Here is a 10335-nt window from a genome sequence, read left to right on the forward strand (position 1 = left end):
ATCAGTATTTCTTCTCGTTTTTATTCTCTGTCAACTCTATTAAAAACGTGTTACTCCAGATGACAAATTGTCCATTTCGCTTTCGCTTATTTTTAACTGTCATTCTAAAAATAGGGAGAAAATTTTAGTGCGTTTCTGATCTTTCAATTTCGACTAGTGCTCAAATGAGTGTGGAAAAAATAAAAGTTAACAGCTTTCCTGAACTGAATAGCTTACAGCTTTCCTGAAGAGCTTTCCTTCAGCTTCCCGCAGGCTATAGTAGAACATAGGCTATGCGTCCCTAATTAGTTTGCATGATAGCGTCCATATTCATCGCAAAATTGTGCGCTGCTCCACTCGGGTAGTCTGCCGGCCCATCGGAGCTGCCGTCGTCGTCGTCACTTCCTCCTGGTGCCTGGCTGACATCCACCTCCTCGTCGGAGTCATCTTAAAAGAAAACAATGCGAATTATCACAGGCTAATTTTGTTAGTAGTGAAAAAAAAAACATCTGGATTTTCGTATTACCGTTCCGAAATTTGGCGATGTTATGCAGAATGCACGTTGCTACGATCACTGCCTTCGATGTTTCAAGGCAAACCTCCATTTTCTAGATCAGGCACCGGAACCGGTTCTTCAGCTGTCCATTCACGCTTTCGATGAAGTGTTGCGGAATGGGCATCCCCATTCCATTCCAGTTCCATTCCGAGGAATTAGACCTTGCCATGACTCCATTCCTTTCAATTCCTCGGAATGACAGAAGTTAGCCCATTCCCACTCCCAGAATGGGCGGGCAGTTCAATTCCATTCCTTTAATTCCTCAGCGTAAAAACTGCCTCAGGTGCTCTATCGAGTTACCGAGGAACGCAGCATGAATCTGATGTTATCATACGAGTTGAAAACTGCAAAAGTATGCAAAACGTGTCACTTGTCACAAGAGTTTTGGGAGGTGGTCGAAGGTTGGTTACATATCTCGTGCAGAACCCAATACAAAAAATTACCGCCCCTTCATAACGAAAATATAGAGAAGCGCAACCGCTAAAGATGCGTCAAACTTTCAATGAAAGTGATTCTAACCGATCGTCAAACCTTCAAACATGCAAACCGCAAGCGAAGAACGAACCCATGCGACGATCTTTCGAGCACTAAGTAAACGCAACTACGAACAATCTAAATGTACAGAGTTGCGTGTTCGCGCACTAAGTAAACGCAACTACGAACGATCTAAATGTACAGCGTTACGTGGTTTATGAGATAAAGGTATACTATTGTAGTCCTTTATGATCGACGCGCGTGTTGTCTTATTTAGAACCGTTCGGTTTTTGCGAAAGTACTGCTTTTTCACCGCTACGGAACACGATGCGTATACACTCTTAGGCAAAAAGGACTAAAATATGGACTAAAATACAGCCGTTAGTCTTCAGGGGCAACCGTTCATCTTCAAGGGGAGTATCTGCGGCAGAGTATGTGCCGTGTGCACAAATGCGGACTAACTGTTCGTCCCCGCCGATCGCTAAGGAGTAACGGGAAGACGAAAAGCATGCGGTTAGTCTGTTTGCTGCGTCGTTAATCCCCTCATGGCGTCGTCTTTGCCCTTTCGCGCGTATGTCTGTGAACTGTTTTAGATTTCCAAAACACACTTCATTGCAGTCAGCAGGTCCTTTAGATGGTGCCACATAAGAAAATATTAATGTTAATTATAAGAAAATCGCCTAGGGTTAATATACCTCCGGGTAATGGCAACGAGCGGCGAAGCGCGATGAGCAGACGCTTCTCGGTGAGGTTATGTTGATACGCTGTGTTGCATACACACTAAACTTTTTAACACCCTTAAAGGTGCTAAAAGGGTGCACTCAACATTTTGCACCCTTTTTGCACCTTTTAAGGACTAAAACATTGCTCCGGCACCCAATCATGAGGGTGCCACATATTAAGGGGTGTAAATCTTAACATTTTTACACCCTTTAAGGTGCAAGGAGGGTGTACTGAACATTTTGCACCCTTTTTGCACCTTTCAAGCACCCAAATATTGCTCGGGCACCCCACCTCGAGGGTGCCAAAATTCAGGGGTGTAATCAACAGTTTCGTAGGGTGCTACGACCGTTAAAGGGGTACTAAAAAGTATTTCTTCTCGATTGGGGTGTTACCACGGCACCTTATCGTTAGGGTGCCTAAAAGAACGGTGTGTGAATGCAAGCATGCAAAACTGCACAAAAACAGGCTGAATGTTGAAACCGCACATTGCACTATTTCACCGCCCGTTGAGAGAATAAATATGAACTCTCCACATAGACCAGGGGAAAGGCTCTAAAATTGCTGTTCGTAAATTGAACAAAACGTGCTGAATGTTTAAATTCCACTCTGCACTAATCTACTGCTTCGAGTGTATCACAAGGTTCGTTTCGATGTCTGGGTGCACGGGAAGGGAAGGCTACAAAATGCCTCTTGTAGTCCTATAAATAAAACTTTTACGCGAGGCATCGGTGTCCTCAACGAAATCGAATTTACCTAAGAATCTGTTCCCGTATTATTATGCCCCGGGCAAAAATTCCAACAAGACTTTCTTGTTGGGCTCACAGCACGCCTGTGGGGCAAATACGAAGTTCTGTCGGCACTCTATCGTTCCAATAGCCTAGTCTTCCAACAGGGAGTTTAACCTTGATGGCGTTTGTGGGGCCAATAAGAAGCTCTGTCGGCACTCTATCGTCCCAACAGCGTAGTCTTCCAACAGGGAGTTTAACCGTGATGGCGTTTACCGGCTCGCCAACACGATAAGTCAACGCTAACAGACGCCTCGTTCGTAATCAGCGGCGCGAGCGCGCCATCAGACAGAACCGACAGACGCCCTGAAGGTGGTTTTTAGGGCCTAAACAGCAGCGTCTATGTCTGGCATCAGGCACGTACCCAGGATTTTTTTTCGGGGGGGGCCCAACCCAAGGTAACTTTTCTATGCAAATTAGGGGAGAGGGCGAGGGTACCCGCCGTTACTAGTACAAACACGATAAACGCGCAGCGTTTACCATAAATACGCGTAAACCTGCATAGAGAACTGAAATTAACTGTACACACTAAAAATTTTTACGCCCAAAAGGGTGCTTCAGCTTGTCGCCGCAGGAGCACCCTAAAAACTGAATATTTTACGCCCTTTAGGGTGCTTGGATTTTGTCGCCGCAGGAGCACCCTCTGTGAAGCACCCCAGAAGACAGGTGCCTTATAACACCCTTTTCCGTCTAAAAGTATCCTAGGGTGCTACTTAGCACCCCAATCTGTAGGAGCATCTTCTGCAAAAGCACCCACCTAAAGGGGTACAAAACGGGTGCGTCATCCTCGGTTCACAGGTGCAGCAGGTGTGAGACCACATATTGCACAATATCACACACGATTATGGTATGAAACATTCGTGCTTTCCAAGCTCGGTTCTGTGAGACATTCCATTGAAGCTCAACATCAGCTGATAATTTCCTTGAACTTGTGTCACCGATTGTTAAAACATCAATTTAAAAAGTCAGGAGCCACATCTCAGTACAGTTATAACTTTAGAGGTAGTTGATTACCCAAAACTTCGTAAAAAACCAATTATATGTTGACTTTGCAGAACTGCAGTACACATCCTTCGAGATTCACTGCAGAGCCTAACCATGCTGTGCAGTGAAAGCAATTAGGTGTGCAACACTTCAACCACACAAAACTTCCTTGAACCTTAAAACCCTTGGCTTCTTAGTATTGCATCAAACTTCCAATCAAGGTAGCTACCTGCAATGTTTAGTGCCTTATTCTTGAGCTGAGCAGGAAGGTTCAATATCAAGGAAGACCAAATGCAAAATGTATAGTTTCCTCCGTAATGCGGCTCATAATATAGTTCCCTCCGTACTGCGGCTCATAATCTACTTATATAAGTTGGGTACCCAAGCCATTTATTTTCGTTTGCATTATTCTTTTTGCTTTACGGAAAAATATTCATATGGTACAGCACTTGCAAGGTTTGGTGGTATTTGGAGTTTTATAAACATACCTTTAGACTAAATGACCCCACATAGCAATAACAAGAACTGCAAACATCACAGAACAATGCATACAAGTTCCCTGGTGAAGCCCATGGTTGAAATGTAATGCCATTGTTCAGAAAACATTATTTTATCATGAGGCTAGCTTGTACATGGTGCCTTGCATTATGTCCCTGCCGGTGAATGTGGGGTCATTTGTCACTGTTGCAAATGAAAAGCCAACAGCCAGGGCCCATTAGTTTTGGCTAGTATTACGAGGTGCCTCACGGTAAGCATTCTACGTCGATAGACTTTTTTAGAGTTGCCTAGAACTGAAATCAGCAAAAGATGCTCTACAAAACATTCATTCTATCCGCAGCTTTAGGGTTTGCTAATTTCCATAGTTGGGTTTCTTCTGCCTTTCTGAACAACATTTTTCTTTTGATAAGAAGGTGCACAACCAAAAGCAAAAAGCTTTTCTGTAAACCTTTGGTAGCTATATAATTGTTACAAAATATTTTACTCTAAATATGGCAGCTTAAACTGAGAATATTTGCATTTAAAAACATTAAAATAAGTTTAAATTGATCATAAATTTTTAGCTGTTTTTACGCAAAACTGTACATGGGATATGAAGTGCACCACAAGGAGGGCTTAGGATTAGCTTTAGCAAATTTGGGACATTTAAGGTGCACTGAAATCTCTACACATGCGCTTTTTCACTTTCTGTATCCACCAGGAAAATGGCTGCCAATTTAGACAGCGATTCTAAATAGTAGTTGACGTGCATTTTAAAATAATCACAAACATTATAGCCACAAAATTAATTTTTACAAGTTGTAGACATTGCCCGTTACACCAGACATTGGACTACACTGTCAAGAGCTTTGACATCTACAATGACGTCTACAAAGCAGGCTTATACTGGTAGAATGTTTCATACCATAATTACTGTGTGTTCAGAGCTCACGTGTGAAGTATGGATACTGCTGCTTCAGCAAGAACCGAGGATGAGCACCCTTCCTGGTTCTGAAAAAAAATAACAGAGGAAATGCCTTAAGCCGGATTCTGAAACGGGGTTGAATGAAACAAGAATGAACAAGAAATTTTTTCAAAACATGTAAAGCAATGCAAACAAATATTTATTTCAACTTATTTCTACAAGAGACCACCTCATGAAGACTGGTGGTGGGGTATTGGCTCAAAAAAAAAGCAGAGAGCACTTATACAAATGCTACAGGGAGCCTTCGCAGCCAACAATTGTTTGAACACACCTAAACTAATCACTGTTCAACAAACTCATAAAAAATGTTTGAATGCATAAAAAACCAGTGGTAAACACAGGAAACAGTTAAAACAGAATGACGGCACAAGTTTGTCCCGTCGTTCTCTTCTGTGTCCTGGGTTTTCCTATGGTTTTTCATCCATTCAAACATGTACCAGCTAGCCCAGTCCAACGCCTTGGTATCATAAAAATGTGGATAGTCAATCCTTACACAAAGTTGAAAAAAAAAGAAAGTATAAAGTAGTTGACAAAATTAAAACGACAGCAAATTGGTTGGCTTTTAATTTTAAATGATAATATAAAAAATAATGGCATGAATGAAAGTAAGCAGCACGCGAAGTACCTTGTTGCTAGTCCGACATTCCACTTTGAAGCAAAATGTCTGCTTTCAACACTACATAGGCTAAACATGCAATGAGGCATTCCTTTAGGCACACAAAATATACCATAATTGTTAAAAAAGCTACGAATTAGTTGAAAAAACCTGACCACGACAAATTGGAATTAGTGACTAGATACAGTTTCAGAAATACAGAGCGACATAATATAAAAATATATGGTTCCAATACAAAGATTGATCATAACAAAAATTCAGGGAATTTATCAGACTGGCATCAATGTGCAAAGCAGCTTAATGAAGGAAGACGGTCTTCACTAAAAACATGTTAATATTGGGAGCTCATGTGCTTCCCTGCAAGTTGGGTGTGTAAACCCACTGACATCTTAACTAACCCGCCTGAATCATCACTTGATAGACATTGAGGAATTTTATGAATTGGTTTATTGTAGCCAGCTGTCTAGTTTATTTCCCTATTTTTCTTGGCATTTCGTGTCTAATTCTAAATTTGGTGACTAGATAGCTTTTACTATGGTCATGCACTGGTGACAACGAATATTTGATTTTACTTTAAAAAAATTTCAGTTTTGTTTTATTGCTCACCAGCCAACGATCTGAAATATCAGAGGCGCTTAAAACGTATGTTGGCATTTCCTTCCTGCAGTGTAGTACAACTAATCATGACTTTTACCATAATTTGTTCACAAATCGTAATATGTGGAAAGTATTCAGCTTAATGAAAATGTCATTTCAGAAGCATGCACAATCAACAAGGCCTCAATGACTCTCATGACGTGGTCCACTTGTTTCTGTCACAAATAACCTGAGTGCAGACACATTCCACCGAAGACGAAGGTAACATGCCCTCTTGGGTGATGAATATTTAAAAAGCCTTACGAGTAAATTTGCTGCTGAGCACGTGAAATTGTGGCATTAAAACAAAAGATCCCTCTGTGGCATCTTTCACTTGGAGGACCGCTTGACCACAAACTTTGAGAAGCTGGAAAATGCTCCATGAACCGCTCCAGCCAGCAGAAACGATGCAGGACACAAGTTGGTAGGAGGACCGTGGCATCCTGCGATTGTGAAGATATTTCTGTTTAGTAGATGCTCTTCTTTTTGTACCACTGTTTATTTCACCTTTAACAAGCAGCTGAACTCCTTAACGTTCGCATAATAAAATGCTGCAATGCGGAACAGTTAGCAGGGTTACCTCAATTTTGCTTTTCTACGAATTAACACAATGTAGGTAATCTGCACACAACTACAATCAAACTACAATTTTCACCTACTTCACTGCTAACATCAGCGTTTGACTGCTCAAGCACAAATACAGGTTAGACATGTGAGCAATCTGCTAAACGTATCCCCACAAACTGAACAATCAGGCATCAGAAATCGGCAAGGAAGGAGGTGTCACGTTTAAATGGCACTTTTTTTGTTCAAAACATAAACAACACCTGGAAGCTTGAAGCGTGAGAGGGGGTCTTTCATGCTGACAATGTCAGAACATAGCTTGCTAGTGGGCACCTGCACGATGTGCACAATGTGTTTCTTGAAAATGCGTGCGAAAGTTTGATTGATGTGTAGGACGAGAATTGCAGCACGTTTTGACACAGGCCTTGTGGACGCTTCTGCCTGCTAATGTCAATGTGGATTCTTGCTAGTCGCCCTCTTCGCTTCTTTCTGAATATAATGCTTTAGGCATTATATTCAGGACAACGACTGCATCAAAACGTGCAGCAATTACCTACGTCCCACACATCGGTGAAACTCTCGCACACATTTTCAAGACACGCAGTGCATACATTGTGCATGTGCCCACTAGCAAGCTGCGTTCTGACATTGTCAGCGTGAGAGACCCCCTCTCACGCTCCAAGCTTCCGGGTATTGTTTATTAGATTCCATGCGCTGAATGCAAATCAGTGTACATTGGCGAAACGGGCAATCTGCACAGAAGATTAATGCAGCACTGGAACGAAGTGAACAAGGGCCATGCAAAAACAAGTCCACTGGCAGAGCACCGTGAGAGGACGGGACACGTGGTCGACTGGAACAAGACAAAATTACTGACAACTGAGTGCAATCTATCTCCTCGATAACTGCTCGAGTCCCTCATTGTTCAGACGACGCCCAACATTATCAACATAATGGATGGCAATCTGCACCATATCTATGCAAACTCATTGCGCCGCGTAATGCCCAATATATAGCTTCGTTTTCCACGACACATGCTCACCGTGAACAAGCAACAAACCGTTAAATGGCTTTCTTGACTTGGTCAGTGACCTACGTTCATCACTGCAATAATGCTTTTACCTGCCTACACGGCATTCCGTCAAACACTGGACTACACCACATGAGCCATTGGCGTTCTTAACCTGCACCAGAGTATATAACCTTTCACTACTGCTATGAGATAGACCCATAAACGCACTTCAATATGGCCTTTATATTTAGCTCTTGGAAACATTATGTATAATTTTACCTTTAAGTTGCACCTGCTACAGCAGCTGGTACTATACCAAAAACATGAAAAAAAAAACCGGTGGTTTAACACGCCAAAGATACACTTGGGATATGGGGAGCACTGTAGGGGAAGGCTTCGCATTAATTTTGACCATCTGGGTATTTTTGTGCGCATCGAAATCTCCAAACACGGGCGTCTTTACGTGTTGCCTCCATCTGAAAAGCGGCTACACCAAGCGGTATCTAACCGACATTCGCCTCCACAGCACACCACCCTAGCCACGGCAGTGGGTTAAACATATGAAATAAAGCGAGTTTTGGAGTGCAAATGAAAATATTAATCACACGTCTTATTTTCCCAATCGATGTACCTTTTGAAATCCACCATGCAATCTCCCCTCCCCTACCGGCCTACCAAAACACCTTTGTCTCAAGAGGTAATCAGGCTGTTGTTAATGAAGTAAGTATTCACAATCCGAGACTTGCCACCGTTAAAGTCATGCACTTTGTTTTAGAGATAAGCGACATTAGCCATTTGCAGCACCAGGAGTTAATTGTGTTAAGATCAGATTGAAAGCATTGACGGTAGTAGTTGAAAGAAATTGTGTGATAAATTACAACATCATCTGCAAATAGACCTACATGGGAGGATATGCAACATGGAAGATAGACCAAGCAACCTGCCTGGGGGGACAACAATGTGGCACGAGCAAAAGAAGTATATAGTTATTAGAAGTAAACTGCATTTGAGAAGAATGAAAATCTTTTGCTCAAGTGAGGACATTAGGGTGAAGTTTGAGAAGTAGTCTGTGGTGTGCAATGCGATTGAATGCTTTAGAAAAATCGAGAAAAACTACCGCAGTTTGTAAGCCTGTGTCAATGGATCAATGTAGATCGTGAACAAATCCTGAAAGTTGTGTTTCTCAAGTAACCCTTGTGAAAACCGTGGTGATACTCGAATGTGATATTGTGATTTTATAAATAATTAGCGACCTGAGAATGGATGAAATGTTTCCTGACCTTGCATATGGTGCTTGTTAGGGAAATTTAATGGTGAAGTACCGTCTCCTGATTTAAAGACTGGTGCTACCTCGAATATCTTCCACCCATTGAGATTAGTGCCTGTCATGAGAGACTGCGAAAAAAGCGCTGTCAGAATTCTACAGACTGCGGGATGTACTTTTCGGTATAGTATGATTATTACCAGTATGATCTGAAGTAGACCAGTTTGTATTGCAAGTTTAAAACCATATCGAAAGATCCTAAATGTTTGCTTGGCTTGATTACATACGAATACTTGCTTCAAAGTCAGTTCAATTTCTCTTCTTGCCCTTTAGTCGTCAGCCCCAGATTCTCTTCAATATCTCTGCTAAGCAATGACACGCTCCATACACACAGCACTGCTTCATGAAAATGTTTCAAATAATCAGAGTCCACAGCACTGCTAACAGGTATACATCATGGCAAGTTCCCCAACATGCAATAACTAACCTGAAAGTACATAATCGGTGGGTGCACCGATATGGCAGCAGTGCCTGGACCGATGTGTCGAGCAAATGCGCTGACTTCTGAACGGGTGGTCCAAGCGGCCAGATGATGGATGAATGACCATTCCTGGCGGCAAAGCGTATGGAGCACCAACGAAAGGCCAGGCAGTACTTGGGTACAGCAGGTGACGTGTCGGTTGGCCAAGGGAGGCCCTGGCAAAGCCTTTGAAACTGGACTAGAAGGCAGCTGACCCAGGACAGCCAGCAGCAGCACCTGCAGGTGCATAATCTGTGAGTGTGCTGACACTTGTTGAAATACAAGAAGAGCACACACAAAGCACGAACGCTTACATCAAGTAGATTTTTAATCGTTTAAAGACAGTAACCTCCAAGGCACTAATAAGAACATTCCCGGAACACCCCAAGTGAAATTTAGGTCACAGTAAGAATGTATTTATTAGACCCGCAGGTACTGTGAGTGGGGTATGCATGATATATGCAAAGCTAGCTACTGAGCTAATTTGCATGGAACGCATGCTAGCAGCTCATCTGTATCCCTTGCTTTCAATCGGAACTGGTGTGTGATAGTTGAGGCTCCTCCATTTCAATGTCTGACTTGTATCTGCACGTTCAATTCTCCAATATAAATCGAGTTGAGTGAGTGCCTACAGCTTTCTTCTTAGTCTCTGTATGGCCTGCGGTTTTGCGAAAATGAGACCTGCGGTTTTGCGAAAATGAGAAATTGCGAATTGGCTCAATTTTCTGCACTAATTTAAACAATACATATGCCTCTGATA

At 42.3% G+C, this 10335-nt stretch overlaps 1 long non-coding RNA gene across 1 annotated transcript in view; it reads right to left on the reverse strand.

The window, feature by feature from the left end:
* Positions 1-6034: 6034 nt before the first annotated feature.
* The window catches only part of LOC144163153 (uncharacterized), a 5653-nt gene continuing 1352 nt past the window's right edge, over positions 6035-10335 (reverse strand). Inside the window, exons 2-3 of the long non-coding RNA XR_013320844.1 lie at positions 9543-9812; positions 6035-6658 (exon numbers count right to left, since the gene is read on the reverse strand). This is a non-coding gene — a long non-coding RNA (uncharacterized LOC144163153). The remainder of the gene's footprint in view (positions 6659-9542; positions 9813-10335) is intronic.

Source organism: Haemaphysalis longicornis, unplaced genomic scaffold (assembly GCF_048455015.1).
Source record: "Haemaphysalis longicornis isolate Haplotype H1 unplaced genomic scaffold, Haemaphysalis longicornis Haplotype H1 scaffold_12, whole genome shotgun sequence".
Classification (NCBI taxonomy): domain Eukaryota; kingdom Metazoa; phylum Arthropoda; class Arachnida; order Ixodida; family Ixodidae; genus Haemaphysalis; species Haemaphysalis longicornis.